A 20,237-nucleotide genomic window follows, 5' to 3' on the forward strand; every position below is an offset into this window, starting at 1 on the left:
AAGGTAATTATTGATAAGTATGCTCCCGTTGCCATTTTCTTTATTGCTTTGGGTTCGAGTTTATACACCCTTTCTGAGTTTCCTGTCTAGAGAAGATCCTTTAGCATTTGTTGGAGAGCTGGTTTGGTGATGCTGAATTCCCTCAGCTTTTGCTTGTCTGTAAAGTTTTTGATTTCTCCTTCATATTTGAATGAGATCCTTGCTGGGTACAGTAATCTGGGCTGTAGGTTATTTTCTTTCATCACTTTAAGTATGTCTTGCCATTCCCTCCTGGCCTGAAGAGTTTCTGTTGAAAGATCAGCTGTTATCCTTATGGGAATCCTCTTGTGTGTTATTTGCTGCTTTTCCCTTGCTGCTTTTAATATTTGTTCTTTGTGTTTGATCTTTGTTAATTTGATTAATATGTGTCTTGGAGTATTTCACCTTGGGTTTTTCCTGTTAGGGACTCTCTGGGTTTCTTGGACTTGGGTGATTATTTCTTTCCCCATTTTAGGGAAGTTTTCAACTATTATCTTCTCAAGTATTCTCTCATGGTCTTTCTTTTTGTCTTCTTCTTCTGGGACTCCTATGATTCAAATGTTGGAGTGTTTAACATTGTCCCAGAGATCTCTAATATTGTCCTCATTTCTTTTAATTCATTTTTCTTTTTTCCTCTCTGCTTCAATTATTTCTACAATTCTATCTTCTAGCTTGCTTATCCTGCCTTCTGCCTCTGTTATTCTACTGTTTGTTCCCTCCAGAGAGTTTCTGATCTCACCTATTGCATTATTCATTGTATATTGACTCTTTTTTATTTCCTCTAAGTCCTTATTAAATCTTTCTTCCATCTTCTCAATCCTTTTTCTCCAAAATACAACATCCATTTATGATAAAAACCCTCCAGAAAGTGGGAAGAGAAGGGACATATCTCAACATAATAAAAACTATATATGACAAACCCACAGCAAACATTATCCTCAACAGTGAAAAACTGAAAGCATTTCCCCTAAAGTCAGGAACAAGACAAGCGTGCCCACTCTCACCACTACTATTCAACATAGTTCTGGAAGTTTTCGCTACAGCAATCAGAGCAGAAAAAGACATAAAAGGAATACAAATTGGAAAAGAAGAAGCAAAACTTTCACTGTTTGCTGATGACATGATCCTCTACACAGAAAACCCTAAAGACTCTATCAGAAAACTACTATAGCTAATCAATGAATACAGTAAAGTTTCAGGATATAATAAAATCAACACACAGAAATCACTGGCATTCCTATACACTAATAATGAGAAAATAGAAAGAGAAATTAAGGAAACTATTACATTCACTGTTGCAATGAAAAGAAGTAAATACTAAGGACTATATCTACCTAAGGAAACAAAAGACTTGTACATAGAAAACTATAAAACACTAGTGAAAGTAATCAAAGAGGACACTAATAGATGGAGAAATATACCGTGTTCATGGATTGGAAGAATATATTGTAAAAATGAGTATACTACCCAAAGTAATTTATACATTCAATGCAATCCCTATCAAGCTACCAATGATATTTTTCACAGAACTAGAACAAATAATCTCACAATTTGTATGGAAATACAAAAAACTTCTAATAGCCAAAGCAATCTTGAGGAAGAAAAATGGACCTGGGGGAATTAACCTGCCGGAATTCAGGCTCTACTACAAAGCCAAGACAATATGGTACTGGTATAAAGACAGAAATATAGATCAATGGAACAAAATAGAAAGTACAGAGATAAATCCACGCACCTATGGACACCTTATCTTTGACAAAGGAGGCAAGAATATAAAATGGAGAAAAGACAGTCTCTTTAACAAGTGGTGCTGGGAAAACTGGTCAGCCACTTGTAAAAGAATGAAACTAGAACACTTCCTAACACCATACACCAAAATAAACTCAAAATGGGTTAGAGAGCTAAATGTAAGACCAGAAACTATAAAACTCCTAGAGGAGAACGTAGGCAAAAGACTCTCTGACAAATCACAGCAGGATCCTCCAAGACCCACCTCCCAGAATATTGGAAATAAAAGCAAAAACAAACAAATGGGACCTAATTAAAATCAAAAGTTTCTGCACAGCAAAGGAAACTATAAGCAAGGTGAAAAGACAGCCTTCAGAATGGGAGAAAATAATAGCAAATGAAGCAACTGATAAAGGATTAATCTCCAAAATATACAAGCAGCTCCTACAGCTCAATTCCAGAAAAATAAATGACCCAATCAAAAAATGGGCCAAAGAACTAGACATTTCTCCAAAGAAGACATAAAGATGGCTAACAAACACATGAAAAAATGCTCAACATCCCTCATAATCAGAGAAATGCAAATCAAAATCACAATGAGATACCATTTCACACCAGTCAGAATGGCTGCTATCCAAAAGTCTACATGCAATAAATGCTGGAGAGGGTGTGGAGAGAAGGGAACCCTCTTACACTGTTGGTGGGAATGCAAACTAGTACAGCCACTATGGAGAACAGTGTGGAGATTCCTCAAAAAACTGGAAATAGAACTGCCATATGAGCCAGCAATTGCACTTCTGAGCATACACACTGAGGAAACCAGCATTGAAAGAGACATATGTACTCCAATATTCATCACAGCACTGTTTATAATAGTCAGGACATGGAAGCAACCTAGATGTCCATCTGCAGACAAATGGATAAGAAAGCTTTGGTACATATACACAATGGAGTACTACTCAGCCATTAAAAAGAATGCATTTGAACCAGTTCTAATGAGGTGGATGAAACTAGAGCCTATTATACAGAGTGAAGTAAGCCAGCAAGAAAAACACCAATACAATATACTAATGCATATATATGGAATTTAGAAAGATGCAAATGATAACCCTGTATATGAGACAGCAAAAGAGACACAGATGTATAAAAGAGTCTTTGGGACTCTGTGGGAGAGGGTGAGGGTGGGATGGTTTGGGAGAATGGCATTGAAACATGTATATTATCATATGTGAAATGAATTGCCAGTTCAGGGTCGATGCATCATACAGGATGCTCGGGGCTGGTATGCGGGCATGACCCAGAGGGAGGATATGGGGAGGAAGGAGGTGGGAGGGAGGTTCGGGAGGGGGAACTCATGTACACCTGGGGCGGATTCATGTCAATGTATGGCAAAACCAACCAATATAATATTGTAAAATAATTAGCCTCCAATTAAAAAAAATAAAAGTTGTGTTAAAAAAAAAAAAAAAAGAAATGTTAAATTTGAAAAGTACTTTAGACCAAGCGGAACTAAGAAACTCATTGAGAGCATGTCATCCAACAGCAACAAAATACACATTCTTCTCAAGCACACAAGGAATATTCTCAAGGATGTCTATATGGTGGGGGCGGGGGTTGTTATGCATGTGTGGAGACAGGGGATATATGGGAACTCTTTTTCCTCTCCTTCTGGAAATCTGATGACAAGAGTGTTAAGACATTTTGCTATATTTCTGTAGGTCCCTGAGGTTCTATTTATTTTAAAATTTCATTTTTTTTTCTCTCTGTTCAGACTGAGTCACTGATATTGTCCTATCCTTAAGTTCAGTGATTCTTTACTCTCTTTCTTCCATCCTATTGTTGAGTTCATCACTAAGTTTTTATTTCAGTTATATTTTTTACTTTTAAAATTTCCACCAGATTCTCTTTTATATCTTTTATTGTTGGCCAAGACTTTCTGATAATTTGCTGTTGGTATATTTTCATTGTTTATTTTGTTTGTAATTGCTTACTGAAGCATTTTTATGATGACAGCTTTGTCAAGTAATTCTAAAGTTTATCATCTGTTTTGGAATCTATTCTTTTCTTTTTTTTAATCTCATTTGATACTTTCTAGGTTCTTGAGTCTCTATCATCCCTGGGTTGGAATATATTCATTGTCATTTTTATCTAATTTGATACCTTCTAGATTCTTGATATGATGAGTGAATGTTAATAGAATCTTTGACATTTTAGTTATTATATTTTGAAAGTCTACATTTTATTTAAATCTCTTTTAGTTGACTTCCTCTGGCACTTCTTGAGCAAGGGAATGAGAGTGTTCAGTTCAGTTCAGTCGCTCAGTTGTGTCCAACTCTCCGCGACACCATGAATCACAGCACGCCAGGCCTCCCTGTCCATCACCAACTCCAGGAGCTCACTCAAACTCATGTCCACAGAGTCGGTGATGCCATCCAGCCATCTCATTCTCGGTCGTCCCCTTCTCCTCCCACCCCCAACCTTTCACTGCATCAGAGTCTTTTCCAGTGAGTCAACTCGTCGCATGAGGTGGCCAAAGTATTGCAGTTTCAGCTTCAGCATCAGTCCCTCCAATGAATACCCAGGATCGATCTCCCTTAGAATGGACTGGTTGGATCTCCTTGCAGTACAAGGGACTCTCAAGAGTCTTCTCCAACACCACAGTTCAAAAGCATCAATTCTTCGGCGATCAGCTTTCTTTACAGTCCAACTCTCACATCCATACATGACCATGGGAAAAACTATAGCCTTGACTAGACAGACCTTGGTTGGCAAAGTAATGCCTCTGCTTTTTAATATACTATCTAGGTTGGTCATAACTTTCCTTCCAAGGAGTAAGCGTCTTTTAATTTCATGGCTGCAATCAGCATCTGCAGTGATTTTGGAGCCCAAAAAAATAAAGTCTGACACTGTTTCCACTGTTTTTCCATCTATTTCCCATGAATTTACCTCATCACTATTAGGCTTGGATAGAAATTCAGGTTCACTGCTTGCCTTTCTTTGTACTACACCCAAGGCAGGCAGTACTCCTTATTACTTCTGGGTGTGTAGAAGTTTTGGCTCTCCTCTAGGCCTTCACTGATAACTTCCTGGATGAGAGGGGATGGAATGCCTGATTACTGCCTCCCATATTACTTCCACTGACATAGAGCAGGTAGTGGGGAAAGGAAACTCACTGCAGCAGGATGAAAGTCATAACTTTCCACTATGTCTGCTCTGACACCTCTCCACTGGGGAGGGATTGGATGGCGCCTTAGTTTCAAGGAGGTATGGAATTCTAGGCCATGTGGTCACAACTGATATCACTTTGGTGGGGGACTGTAACTAAACCTGGGGTGAATTCATGTCAATGTATGGCAAAACCAAACAATATTGTAAAATAATTTGCCTCCAATAAAAAATAAATTAATTACTTAAAAAAAAAAAAAAAAGTGAAAGTCTGAGTTTCCAACATAGCTATTGCTGACATGCGTGGGGTAAGCCCATGATTTATTATAGCTTTCTTCTTCTCTAAGAGTATTTTATATATATATATATTATTAAAGACTCTTTTAATGTTTGTTTTATATATTGGATTGGTCAAAAAGTTCATTCAGGCTTTTCTGTAAGATGTTGCAGAAAAACCAGAATGAACTTATTGGCCAATGCAATGTGTTGTCCGGGGTTGAACTGTATTTAGAGGGAAGAAAAACAAAAAAATATGTCTGTTTCCTGGAAGCTGAAGACCTACCAGATGCTGCTTTAATATAATCCCAAGGATGTGAGAGTTGGACTATAAAGAAAGCTGAGCACTGAAGAATTGATGCTTTTGAACTGTGGTGTTGGAGAAGACTCTTGAGAGTCCCTTGGACTGTAAGGAGATCCAACCAGTCCATCCTAAAGGAAATCAGTCCTGAATATTCATTGGAAGGACTGATGCTGAAGCTGAAGCTCCAATACTTTGGCCACCTGATGCAAAGAACTGACTCATTTGAAAAGACCCTGATGTTGAGAAAGATTGAAGGCAGGAAGAGAATGGGATGACAGAGGATGAGATGGTTGGATGGCATTTGGCATCACCAACTCAATGGACATGAGTTTGAGTAAACTCCAGGAGTTGGCAATGGACAGGGAGGCTTGGCATGCTGCAGTCCATGGGGTTGCAAAGAGTCGGACACAACTGAGCGACTGAACTGAACTGACTGAAGGTCTGGACTTAAGCATGATTTCCCCCAGGTGAAAACTAATGCCTATTCCAAAACATTATTTCTCCCTCTCAGGCTCTCATATGATACCTGAGTCTTCCAAATGTTGAAAAATTTTTTTTTCTTTTCTCTAGTGTGAAAAATGCTCAGCTACTTTGAAAAAGGTAAGAGTTCAACCAGTAAAAGCTACTCGTATCTGAGAACTATTCAATTAATCCATTAATTTGTTCTTTAGGAGAATGTATAACAAAGGAATCATAATATCTGAATTTAGGTTATAGAAAGGGGACTAGAGGCCTTCATTGGAAGAACCCTAGTGTAAGTTATAGGGCTCTTGGGGCAAATGCAAGGACACTGTGCAGCTGAGATATGACATGCAGATTGGCAGGGGAATTGAATAGGGGTTTCTATTTGTCACTACACTCAATTGGGCCCTTCATGCTACTACGTTTCCTTAGATCATCCATTTCCCTACTATTTCAGATCTCGCTCTCTCTCTGTAAATCTATACCAGCTCTCTCCCCTCTTCATTGCACATCTACCTACCTGCTTATTGAATAAATGATCATTCTACAGAGACAACAGTACAAGAAGGGCAGAAAGAGCAAACCAGAATTATTACAGGATATACCTGGGACTTCTATGTTGTGATGGTTGTTTAGTCATTAAGTCATGTTCACCTCCTTTGCAACCCCATGGACTATATATAGCCTGCCAGGCCCCTCTGTCCATGGAATTTTCTGGGCAAGAATACTGGAGTGGTTTGCTATTTCCTTCTCCAGGGGATCTTCCTGACCCAGGCATTGAACCTGTGTCTCCTACACTGGTAAGCAGATTCTTTCCCACTGAGTCACCAGTGAAGCCCATGGAGCTTCTGTAATTCTACTAAACAGTTTGACTCCAAGGATCTAAGTGGGTAAAAGGCCTAAAAAATCATTTTTTTTTAAATGCAGAAAATATAGTGTTCAAGGGACCCAAATAAGTATTTTAGCATAAGTTTAAAAATAAAATTAAAAGCAATTTAGTAATATAAATGTAAGTATTATGTAACTATTTTCCTGGTTTCTTAAATCCCTGCCTTTGGAGGTAAAGGTAGGAATAGTCCTAGTTTGGTATAAAAGGAAGGTTGCCCTGAAAATTTTATTTAAAAATATTTTACATAGTACTTTTATTCTGGCTGCTGCTGCTAAGTCGCTTCAGTCGTGTCCGACTCTGTGCGACCCCAGAGACGACAGTCCACCAGGCTCCCCCATCCCTGGGATTCTCCAGGCAAGAACACTGGAGTGGGTTGCCATTTCCTTCTCCAATGCAGGAAAGTGAAAAGTGAAAGTGAAGTCGCTCAGTTGTGTCCGACTCTTTGCAACCCCATGGACTGCAGCCTACAAGGCTCCTCCGTCCATGGGATTTTCCAGGCAAGAGTACTGGAGTGGGGTGCCATTGCCTTCTCCGGCTAGTGAATGCCTTTACCACTTACAAAACATGCTTTAGAGAAAGCTTTCATTGAAGGAGACTTGAGATTTCAAAAGGAAAGCCTGCCCACAAAAAAAACTTGAAAAAGGTGTAAATAAAGAAAGTTTCTAAAAAATCTTTACAAAAAAAAGAAAACATAGATCATTTAATTGAGGGATCATAATCTCAATCTGGGGGGATTTACATTTTCCAAGAATTTTTCAGAATAAAAGAAAACCAAGTTTGACTCGCTGCCCACTTTTCTTAGTTTCAGTTCAGTAGCTCAGTCATGTGCAACTCCTTGTGACCCCATGGACTGCAGCATGCCAGGCCTCCCTGTGCATTACTAACTCCCAGAGCTTGCTCAAACTCATATCCATTGAGTCAGCAATGCCATCCAACCATCTCACCCTCTGTCGTCCCATTCTCCTCCTTCCTTCAATCTTTCCCAGCATCAGGGTCTTTTCAGATGAGTCAGTTCTTTGAATCAGGTGGCCAAAGTACTGGAGCTTCAGCTTCAGTTCTTACAATGAATATTCAGGACTGACTTCCTTTAGGATTGACTGATTTTATCTCCTTGCAGTCCAAGGGACTCTCAAGAGTCTTCTCCAATACCACAGTTAAAAAGCATCAGTTTTTCAGTCCTCAGCTTTCTTTATAGTCCAACTCTTACATCCATTCATGACTACTGGAAAAACTGTAACTTTGACTAGACGGACCTTTGCTAGCAAAGCAATGTCTCTGCCTTTTAATATGCTGACTAGGTTGGTCATAGCTTTTCTTCCAAGGAGCAAGCGTCTTTTAATTTCATGGCTGGAGTCACCATCTGCAGTGATTTGGGAGCCCAGGAAAATAAAGTTTGTCACTGTATCAATTGTATCCCCATCTATTTGCCATGAAGTGATGGGGATGGATGCCATGATCTTAGTTTTTGAATGTTGAGTTTTAAACCAGCTTTTTCAACCACTTCTTTGACATTCATCAAGAGGCTTTTCAGTCCCATTTCTTAGTTTACCCATTTAAAAATCCAAAGCTTTTCCAGTTTTCCAATAATTCTTCTCCCTGTCTTGATCACCATTAAACCATAATATTCACTTTTCCAGGGAATTCCATCACAAAATTACTGTTCCAACTTTCAGACCTCAAGACTCCACCCCAATTTTTTTTTATTCCTAAAAAAAATGCACCCTTTTTAGAAGAAAAATACATTTAAATGTTTTTCTTTAACCAAACACAGCTGTTCTTTATTTTTAAAAATTTTTAAGTGAATGCTAGATGTTGCTATTTATGAAGATAATTTTCTAATCATCAATTTTATTCTTTGGTTTAATAACTTTAAAATGGGTACTTTTAATTAAAATAAAAGGGGGAAGATCAGAGGCCTGTGACAATTCTAAGGAAGCCTTTCTATGTCTTATACATTTACCTGCTAAAAACAACACAGAGACTTCGATGCACTGTACAGGCTATCCTGTACAGGGCATCAGCAGTGTTATCTATAGGAAGAAAAATGCTTGTCATTGGTCTATTTAGGTCTCCTCATCTACATCCTTTGGCAGCATTTGAAGATATCGGCCACCTTCTCCTTGACAGTCTCCACTTACCTTGTTGACATTTCATTTTCTTTTCTCTCAGCTTTGTGTGATATGCATCTTGTCTCCATGCTTTATTTTTTATTCTTTTTTTTTAATCCAAGAAAAACACCCTTGCCTTCTGCCTGTCCTCTCTGTTTTAATGAGTTTAAGACAATTTCTTTTGTTATTTGTTTTGAATAGTTAATACATTCTCATGATTGAAAAATCAAAACAATAGCACAAGGTATATACTGACAAGATTCCCTTTCACTTGGCCCTTATTTTCCTTGCCACCATACATGACCACCTTGATCAGTTTTGAATGTTTTAGTGTTTTTAAATATTCAAATAAGTATTTATTTAAAATATATATTCTGCTCTTCCATATGTTTTTACACAAAGGATGGCACTCTTTATAAACTGTTCTGAACCATGTTTTTTACTTGATATATATTATTAATCTTTGCATATTACTACAGCTTTTCAATACTTATGTAATATTTCATTTTATTGATATATCTTAGTTTACCTAGCCACTCCCCTCCTGATGAACACTTGCTTTGTTAAAAAAAAAAAAAAATCACTCTAATTGATAGCATATGTCAATTTGGACATGTAGGGGTGAGCCTGTAAGTTCTTGGAAGTAGGATGGTTGGGATAATGTCTCTTCTTTTATAAATTTTACCTTATCACTCTTAGTAAAGTTACAGACTTCAATTCATCTCTACTATCTGGATTCATTCCTCATTTACATCTTGTACTTGAGAATCTACCCAAGCTCCTCTCACAGATTGTTAAATACCTTTAACACATTGTTACTTCAATGTTCTGTGGACACTTCAAATTTGTCATTTATCAAGTTGAATTTATCCTTTTACTTTTTAATTCTCTAACCTGGTGCTCCTTTGGTTGTTCTTTTACCTACGAAGTATTTTTTACATTAAAAAAAAGTGCTTTCTTTTGATCCCTTTTCTTCCTTGCCTTTCCTTAAAACACAAACTAGTTGTTTGGTCAAATGCCCCATTCTCTTTCCAAATCGTTCTTCATTTTGCCTCCATTCTATTCTGGTATAATATGAAAACTGGAAGGTGGGTTATTTCCTAGACTCTTCATACCCCACCTTTTTCTTTATCTCAACCTGAATTAAACAATAATGGAACAATTCTGCCTGCTGCTTCAAAAGGCAACATAAGATAAAATGTGATGACTTCACATTTAGTAAATTAGATGTCTCTCTGTTACCAGGACTTTAATGAAAGTTAAAAAATGAATACCATAAAAAACAAATTTCTCACCCATAGATGTTACTCAATTAAATGAATGGTACTTAGTTGAACTTTCTGCCTTTTCAGTTTATTTTGGCTTGTGTCATCTGTTAACTTGAAAACATATTTAACTTTTGGTCATATATTTATGGGTCACCACATGATTTCCCTGCTATAAAATGCTATGAAATAATAACTGGTATGGAATTAACCAGGGGATTCAAACCACAGAGCTGCTAGGTACATCTCATTTTCAGTGGGAATGTTAAACCTTTAAGGAAACCATTAGCTCTGGCCACAGTATTGGGATTGGCCTATTTTATTCTATTTTATTTACTTAGTTCCAAGTAAGCAACCTTGACTTTTGAAAAAATTCTATTAACTTTTGACAAAATCAACTTAGCTTTTAGGCAGGTAGAGCCTTTGACCAACATCAAAGGGTTAAGCCTTAGTGGAGAATGAGCTTACCTAATTTTGTCTGTTTGAGACATACCCTCATATTTGTCATTTTGCAGAAGTCTTATCTGTCACAATTCTCCTACATCACTTGCTTTTCAGAGTTAATATAGAAAACACATCTACTGGTAACATAAATATCCAATAAGAGAACAGGCTCTTCCTGAAAAAATCTTTCTGCTATACTATTCTGTAGAAGAGAATATGAAATTAAGACATATATTGATCAAACAGAGATAACTAAAGAGGGATACACAATGATCAAGAATACTCTGGTTAGTGAGTAGTTATATAAGATAGCATTAGTCAACTAAATTTGAATTTTGAAGGCAGAGCAACTCTACTGAAAGAGCTATTTTTAAAACTATAATGGGTTTTGACTTGTGATTCTAAAATGGACAAATCTGACCATAATAAGACCTCCTCAAGAAACAGATTGTACAGGAATATACTTATTAACTTCCTATTATTAAATATCAGAGGAACTAACTAGTTGTCAGTGGTAATGAACTGAAGATCATGGATTAGCAGCAATTTTGACAACATAGTAGTTGTATAATCAGAGGAGGTCTGTGGAGAAGTGGAGTATTTACCCATTCTGAAAAAGGACTTAAATTCAACCCCTTCACTTTTAAAAATAAACAAACCTGAGTTCTGCCATTTGGTAAAAATTAGTCATGTGAAAGGGCACATACATGATACATAGACACACACAAACACACACTGATTTATGTTTATTTTTTTTTAGGTTGACAGTTTTAAACTTAAAAACATAGTTCAAGTTACACTTTATATAGAAGTACTGATACGTCTACTACTACAGCTTGCAAATACAATTGCATGGCAAACAACCACAAATTTGTATATTAGGTGCATGACAAAAATATTATTCTAAATCAATTCTTATATTGGTAAATTATAATGAAGAAATAATACACCCCAATTTTTAAACAACAGTGCTATAGCAAACTGGTCATAATATGCTTGAGTTACTACCATAAGCAATAGATTTGGAGTATTATGAGTTAAACATATACTTTCTTAAGTTCTATAATTATGTGGAATAATTCTGAACACTTCTGATGGAAGGAGTGAACCAAAACAGAACTTGCTACATTCTCTACAAACAACGATATGGAAAATGTTTATAGAAATACAAATTCAGAATACACACTGCATCATTTTGGGGAATAATGATGTGTTGGACAGCGTTCAGTTTAATGCAAGAACCTCAACTGGGCAGCTCAAGGACATTTCTAATTTGGCAAATTTGTTTTCAAGACCTAAAAAGATGGTTTCGAAAAAATTTAAGAGCCTACACTGGACATGGAATGCTATTTAAATTGAATTTATAATCTGTTTGGGGTGTGTGAAATTATGCTACAATGTACAAATTCCACAGGACTTGATCTTTTAAACAAAATCGTATTTTTCTTTTTTTGGTATCTTTATTTTCTCCCTTTTAAATCCTGGAAGACATGAAGCAGAATATTGTCCAACAGAAACTGTTCCGTTCCGTTCCGTCGCTCAGTCGTGTCCGACTCTTTGCGACCCCGTGGACTGTAGCCTACCAGGCTTCTCCGTCCATGGGATTCTCCAGGCAAGAATACTGGAGTGGGTTACCGTTTCCTTCTCCAGGGGATCTTCCCGACCCAGGGATCGAACCCGGGTCTCCCGCATTGGAGGCAGATGCTTTAACCTCTGAGCCACCAGGGAAGCCTGTTAAGAGTAGAAAATCTGAAAAATATTATAGTGGAAATAATATAATATAGATTATCTATAAACGTACTCTTGCCTGGAGAATCCCATAAACGTACTGCCCAGATGAAATGTAAACATTTATATATACCTAAAAATGCACATCGGAGAAGGCAATGGCACCCTACTCCAGTACTCTTGCCTGGAAAATCCCATGGACGGAGGAGCCTGGTAGGTTGCAGTCCATGGGATCGCGAAGAGTCGGACACGACTGAGCGACTTCACCTTAACTTTTCACTTTCATGCATTGGAGAAGGAAATGGCAACCCACTCCAGTGTTCTTGCCTGGAGAATCCCACGGACGGTGGAGCCTGGTGGGCTGTTGTCTATTAGGTCGCACAGAGTCGGACACGACTGAAGCGCCTTAGCAGCAGCAGCAAAAATGCACATAAACGCATGTATTCATACAGAGTTTACAAAAATCAAAATCCATAAACTTTCTATAATTTATATACAACATATTTTTTCCCATAACATCATATGAATTAATCCCTAATTGTCGTATCTGTTTGGTGGAAATACTATATATGATGTGTTACTGTGTATCTCTTAGTAACCCTATTTTGAAAGCTTGATATCAGTTTGGTGAGATTATTTCAACACAACAACGAAAAAATACTACAAACCAGTGCTGGAATTATTGTCCTGCTTCCTTTCAAGAGGTAATGAAGGAATGGAGAAAACATTAATGATACAGGTTTTCTTTAAAATATACCATGTTTTTAATGCTTATATTATTAATAGTGATAACACTGAAGAAATAATTCTCACACTATTCAAGAAGTCAATTATCCTATGTGTCAAGGAAGTTCTTACTGAAGAATGAGTGACATGCTGATTTTTGTTCTTTTTCCCTTTTGTTTACTTTTGTCTTAACATAAAATTTAAATATCAACAAATATTAATATTCATGTGAGAACTAAAACCAGTTGTTAAACAGCATGCTACTTATGCCTCCCACATTCCACATCCACACCATCATTATTAATTATTCTAAAAATCATTTATTCCTTGGAAAATTAAAACTAGCATCTTTGCAGAGCAATTTTTCATATACTTATCAGATAGTTGAATTTCTTCTGTGCTTGAAAATTGTTTCTATTTGTCCACATTTTTATTGGGGTTATAATGCTTATTTTATTAATTTGCAAGAGTTTTTTAAAACATGGGGGATAGTAACTTCTTGTTAATATTTGTTGAAAACATTTCTACCAGTTTCTCTCTGTTGCGTAACATTTATGTACTTTTGATATAATGTTTCTGCCTTTTGGAATGTGCATTTTCCTAATCCACAAGTAGTTAAATATTCATTCATCTGTCTTCTCTTATGTGGTAATAATTTCTGTGTTCAATGTCTCAGCATATCCAGGAGTTTTTTAATACATATTTTCACTAATATCCATTTTTTATCATAAAATTTATTGATTAAGTAATTCTACCCTTGTTATTCTGTGATGTTCCTTTTCTCATTAGCCAGATTCTTGTTTTGACTAAGTTTAACCTCCCAAAACTAAACCAGTCAGAAGTAGAACATATGAACAGACCAATCACAAGCACAAAAATCAAAACTGTAATAAAAAATTTTCCAACAAGCAAAAGCCCAGGGCCAGATGGCTTCACAGGCAAATCCTACCAAAAGTTTAGAGAAGAGCTAACACCGATACTGCTCAAACTCTTCCAGAAAATTGCAGAGGAAGGAAAAGTCCCAAACTTACTCCACGAGGCCACCATCACCCTAATACCAAAACCAGATGAAGATGTCACAAAAAGAAGAAAATCACAGGCCAGTATCACTGCTGAACACAGTACAAAAATCCTCAACAAAATGCTAGCAAACAGAAACCAGTGACACATTAAAAGGATCATACGCCATGATCCGGAGAAGGCACTGGCAACCCACTCCAGTACTCTTGCCTGGAAAATCCCATGGACAGAGGAGCCTGGTAGGCTGCAGTCCATGAGGTCGCTAAGAGTCGGGCATGACTGAGCGACTTCACTTTCTCTTTTCACTCTCATGCATTGGAGAAGGAAATGGCAACCCACTTCAGTATTCTTGCCTGGAGAATCCCAGGGACAGAGGAGCCTAGTGGGCTGCTGTCTATGGGGTCGCAGAGTCGGACAAGACTGAAGCGACTTAGCAGCAGCAGCAGCAGCACCATGATCAGGTGGACTTTATCCCAGGGATGCAAGCATTCAATATACACAGATCAATCAATGCTATACACCATATTAACAAATTGAAAGATAAAAACCATATGATCATCTCAATAGATGAAAATAAAGCTTTCAACAAAATTCAATGCCCATTTATGATTTTTTAAAAATCTCTCAAAAAATTAGGCATAGAAGGAACATACCTCAACATTATAAAGGCCATACATGGCAAACATTATTTGTCAGCAAACATTATTCTCAACAGAGAAAAACTGAAAACATTTCCTCTAATACCAGGAATAAGACAATGGTGCCCACTCTCACCACTTTCAAGATCAGATTTAGGGCTGTTTATTAGGTCTCACTGATGCAGCTACTAAATGTTAGCACAAATGAAAACAGTACCTTACAACCTGCTAGGGCAAGTCTCAGCCCTCTCTCATCCTTGCATTCTTAGTAATTCCTTCTTACTGCCTTTTCCTAATCTTAGTACTAAACTTGGTTATTAGTCTTCAAAACTACATATCCATTGGGGCTTGAATAAATTATGCTTTAAATATATTAGATTGGCATCTTTGCAATATTCAGATTATTCAAATAAGATAATGATGAACACATCTGTTTTCATCTGTCAGGTTTCACTCACTGCTCTCATCAGTCTTGGGGGACAGAGATTATAATTTTTTTCATAATTATATAAGAGGTGCTTTAAGAAAAATCAAGGGGTAAAAAGTGATTGTGGCGAAAGACATTTTATTTAAATAGTATTTCTGTTATATCTGGATACAAATACTCAAGCTTAGACAAGCATGCATACATAGATATACATACATACACAGAAAGTTTTCTGAGGAAAAAAAACTTATCATCCAGTTGGTTATTCTGAACCTTTGTATGTGCGCCTATCTTTAATCTGGTAATTTTCTAATATAACAAAGTTTCATTTGCTTTTATTGGTTTTTCTATGTCATAAGGATGACATCTATGAATAACAGAAACGTAATTTTGTGTTCTACCATTGATTACACCTCTAAATCCTGTTTCTAATTTTCTTGCATTACCCATAATTTTCAGAAAAAACAAATAGTGGAAGCAGTGGTCAAACCTTTTTCTTCCCCTCAACAAAATCCTTTGATGAATTTATTTAGTATTTATTCATCTGTACTATGCTGTTAGTTTCAGATAGTCTTATTTGTGTTAGCTCTATACAGTCAGTTCTGCTAGAATACAATTGCCTTCTTAAGAATATGATTTCAAACCCTGAATTAAACGGAACCAGAGCTCACAGAACCTTCCAGAGCCCATGCAGCAAACTCTGAATTAAACGGAACCAGGACTTCACCGGAAGGCTCCAGGTTCACAGAACTTTCTGGAGTCCACACAGCAAACTCAGAATTAAACGAAACCATAGCACAGAACCTTCCAGAGCCCATGCAGCAAACTCAGAATTAAACCGAACCAGAGCTCACATAATTTTCTGGAGTCCAGGCAGCAAACTCTGAATTAAACGGAACCAGAACTCACCAGGAGACTGCAGACTCACAGAACCGTCAGGAGTCCACACAGCAAACTCAGAATTAAACAGAACCAGAGCTCACAGAATTTTCTGGCGTCCATAAAGCAAACTCTGAATTAAACGGAACCAGAACTCACCAGGAGGCTTCAGGCTCACAGAACCTTCGGGAGTCCACCACGCTTCTCTCCCCGCCGCGTTTGGTGCTCAGGTTGTCCCCGGTGGGCAGGGCTGTCCTTGCCCCTCTGTCCCGGCAGGCTGGCTGCTCTTGTACCCCGCTGAGGCTGCCGGGCATAAATGCTGCTGACGAGGAGCTGGTTTGCGTGACTCCCTCTCCCTATAGCGGGGTGAGACCCGGTCTGCCTCCTCCTTGCAGACCACATGGGTGTCCATTAGAATCACCTGGATCTTGTTGAAAGTGCCAATTCCTAGGTCCTTGGCAGTTGCAGCATATTACTGTTAGAGAATCCACATTTGGCAAGGTTCTCAATTATCTATAGCCACAAAACAAATCGCTCCAGATGCTAAAAGTAAAGTGAAGTTGCTCAGTTGTGTCTGAATCTCTGCGACCCCATGGACTGAAGCCTACCAGGCTCCTCCGTCCATGGGATTTTCCAGGCAAGAGTACTGGAGTGGGTTGCCATTTCCTTCTCCAGGGGATCTTCCCGACCCAGGGATCAAACCCGGGTCTTCCGCATTGTTCGCTGACGCTTTACCATCTGAGTCACCGGGGAAGTCCCAGATGCTAAAACCAGTAAATATTTATGACATCACTGTTTCTCAGGGTCAGGGGAAACCTCATTGGGTGGCTTCAGCTTGGTTCTTCCTGACGCTGCAATAGGATTTGGCCAAGGCTTGTGTGCTACCCTAGGGGACCACTGGAGTGTCCTTACAACATGGCAGGCAGGCCCAAATACACAGCAAGTGGTCCACAGGAGCCAGGAGAAAGTCCCTCTGCCTCCAAAGACACCTGTGTCATTGTACAAGTGTGCTTCACATGACCTGGGAGAAACGACCAGGGCACTGACTGCCAGCAGGGCAGGCTCACTAGGATCAGCATGAGGCTGCTGACCATACTGGTCACAGTGGGGAAGCACTAGCTTCTCCCTGAACTCACACCCCTGATGCAGGGGATCTGGGAAGGTTTTTGAGATTTGTTGGTGTTGGTGGCATGAAGCCTCCTTCAAGGCAATGGGCTGCTCACATCAGCCAGTCCTGGAAAGGCCTTGCTGCTCCCCTCCTGCAGACACCCATTGGATGAACTCACAGACCCGCCCACACATGGGGCTGTTTGAACTGTGCAGTGGCCGGTGATCACCACTGACTTCCCGAGGAGATGAGGTGACTAGCTGTTTCACTGGCATCTCCCTTCCTCCACATTCCATTGGCACATGGTTTTGTCCAATTTCTACTTTTTTTAACCTTGGTGGGTGTGAAATGGATCTCATGGTTTTCATGTGTATTTCTAAGGTAACTAATAAGGCTTATTAGACATTTAGATTTCCTTTGTGTGGAATAGCTATTTTCCTACTACGCTTTCTTTCTTGACCATTGGCATTCTTTATAAAGTTTGGATATTAATCTTTTGCAATTACATGTGTTACAAATCAAAAATAAGTTAATGCTGGGTAAAATTACCAGATTCTAGGAGAGATGCAAATGGCTGATTAACTCTCCCCTCAGTCCCGAGCATTCAAACCCTGAGCAATAATTACTTGGCCTCACTCAATAGGCATAGTCTTGGAGGATATTTTCGTTTGTGAAAAATTAGTGTGGGAATGAGGTGCCACTCTACCATATAGCCAAGAACAGTCCCCTGGAGCAGGGGTCCCCAACCTCTGGGTCATGGACCTCCAGTTAGATCAGTGGCAGCATTAGATATGAAATAAAGTGCACAATAAATCTAATGTGTTTGAGTCATCCCCAAACCATCCTCCCAACCCCTGGTCCTTGGAAAAACTGTCTTCCACAAAGTCAGTCCCTGGTGCCAAAAAAGGTTGGGGACCACTTTCTTGGAGAATATGCTTCATTGTAGAGAAAGATTTAAAAGACCCTCTAAGTTAAAAAATTTAAGGCAGTCCTTGGCAGTGAAACTTGTGCGTAGGTGTAGGTATGTTAAATGGGTGTGTGTTTGCTGCTTAGCAACATTTGCATTTCCACTTTGTGTTCAACGGGGAGATCCCTTGTTGGGATATAAAGATACAGTCGAAAGAAGGGGGAGAGAACCTGGCTCCATGGGGAAGACATTCTAGCACCTTAGGCGCTGGGGCTGGGTTCTTCTCTAGTGTGGCCCACCTGGCACTGTGCTAAAACTTAGGGAGAAAGGGCTGAGCATATGAGTGTGATCTAAAAGAAGAGAGTCCTCAGAGCTCAGAGGAATGCTGTTGGTATGATGGGAAGGAAAGAGCTGAGTCAATAAAAGCATCGTAGCAACCATGGACAAATTTCCTCCATCAGAATGTTCAGGACCACCTGTAACTTCACGTGGCAGAGACTCAAGCAACAGCATTAGTGTACTGGTCATGCTTCCCCATTTTCTCTCTCTTCCTGGTTTCCTATAGTAGGACTTGTCTTTGCACTAAATCCCTAGTATTCCTGCCCAAGGAGGGTAGTTGTGGGAGGCTTTGGGAAATAGGGGGACCTCCTGTCACTGGCTTCCCTGGTGGTTCAGAGGGTAAAGTGTCTGCCTGCAATGCAGGAGACCTGGGTTCAATCCCTGGGTCAGGAAGATCCCCTGGAGAAGGAAATGGCAACCCACTCCAGTACTCTTGCCTGGAAAATCCCATGGACAGAAAAGCCTGGTAGACTACAGTCCATGGGATCGCAGAGTCGGACACAACTGAACGACTTCTCTTCACTTCACTCCTGTCACTGCTCAAGCAATAAACTGAATAAATCAAAGTGTGGTGATTATGTTTGTACTCCAAGCTAGTAAAGTGGATCATCCCAGATACACAACTGACATGGTTTTCTACCAAGTGAGTCAATTTCCCTTTGGTCTTTCCCTAAGTTTCTTAAATGTATTCCCACAATTGTTGTTGTTGAGTCATTAAGTCATATCTGACTTTCTGCAACCCCATGAACTGCAGCATGCCAAGCTTCCTAGTTCTTCACTATCTCCCGTAGTTTACTCAAACTCATGTCCATTAAGTCAGTGATGCTATCTAACCATCTTATCCTCAGCCGCCCCCTTCTCCTCTTGCCCATCTTTGCATGACATGTTCCCTTGGTATCTCTAATTTTCTTGCAGAGATCTCTAGCCTTTCCCTTTCTGTCATTTTCTTCTATTTCTTTGCATTGTTCATTTAAAAAGGCTTTCTTATCTGTCCTTGCTATTCTCTGGAATTCTGCCTTCAGTTGTGTATATGATTCCCTTTCTCTTTTGCCTTCCGCTTCTCTTCTTTTCTCAGCTATTTGTAAGACCTCTTCAGACAACCACTTTGCCTTCTTGCATTTCTTTTTCTTCAGGAAGGTTTTGGTCACCACCTCCTATACAATGTTACAAACCTCTGTCCACAGTTTTTAAGGCAGTCGGTCTACCAAATCTAATCCCTTGAATCCATTGGTTACCTCTGCTGTATAATCATGAGATTTGATTTAGGTCATACCTGAATGGTCGAGTAGTTTTCCCTACTTTCTTCAATTTAATCCTGAATTTCACAATAAGTTGCTGATGATCTAGCCAACAGTCTGCTCCAGGTCTTATTTTTTCTGACTGTATAGAGCTTCTCATTCTTCAGCTGAAAATGTAATCAATCTTATTTTGTTATTGACCGTCTGGTGATGTTCACATGTGAAGTCACCTCTTGTGTCATTGGAAGAGGGGTTTGCTATGATCAGTAAAGCACAAAGCCTATCTCTGAGAAAAATGGACACAAAAGGTAATAATGAGAGCTTTGGGAACAGGAAAACTGAAAAAAAAAAAAAGAAACATAATATTAGAGATTCAGTCATTTCAACAGAAAATTAGTCATCTGTGGCTAAACAATTCCAGAGTTAAATGAATGTTTTCTACCCTGAAGGATTATTCATGATAGTTATTTGATTGTAAACATATACTTATAAAACATAAACATTGCAGAGAAATTCTGAGTTTGGTTACATCTGTCCTTTATTCTAGTAAAATTATTTCCCTGTTGTA

Source organism: Moschus berezovskii, chromosome 11 (genome assembly GCF_049115385.1).
Source record: "Moschus berezovskii isolate FMDL1 chromosome 11, NW_MosBer_1.0, whole genome shotgun sequence".
Taxonomy (NCBI): domain Eukaryota; kingdom Metazoa; phylum Chordata; class Mammalia; order Artiodactyla; family Moschidae; genus Moschus; species Moschus berezovskii.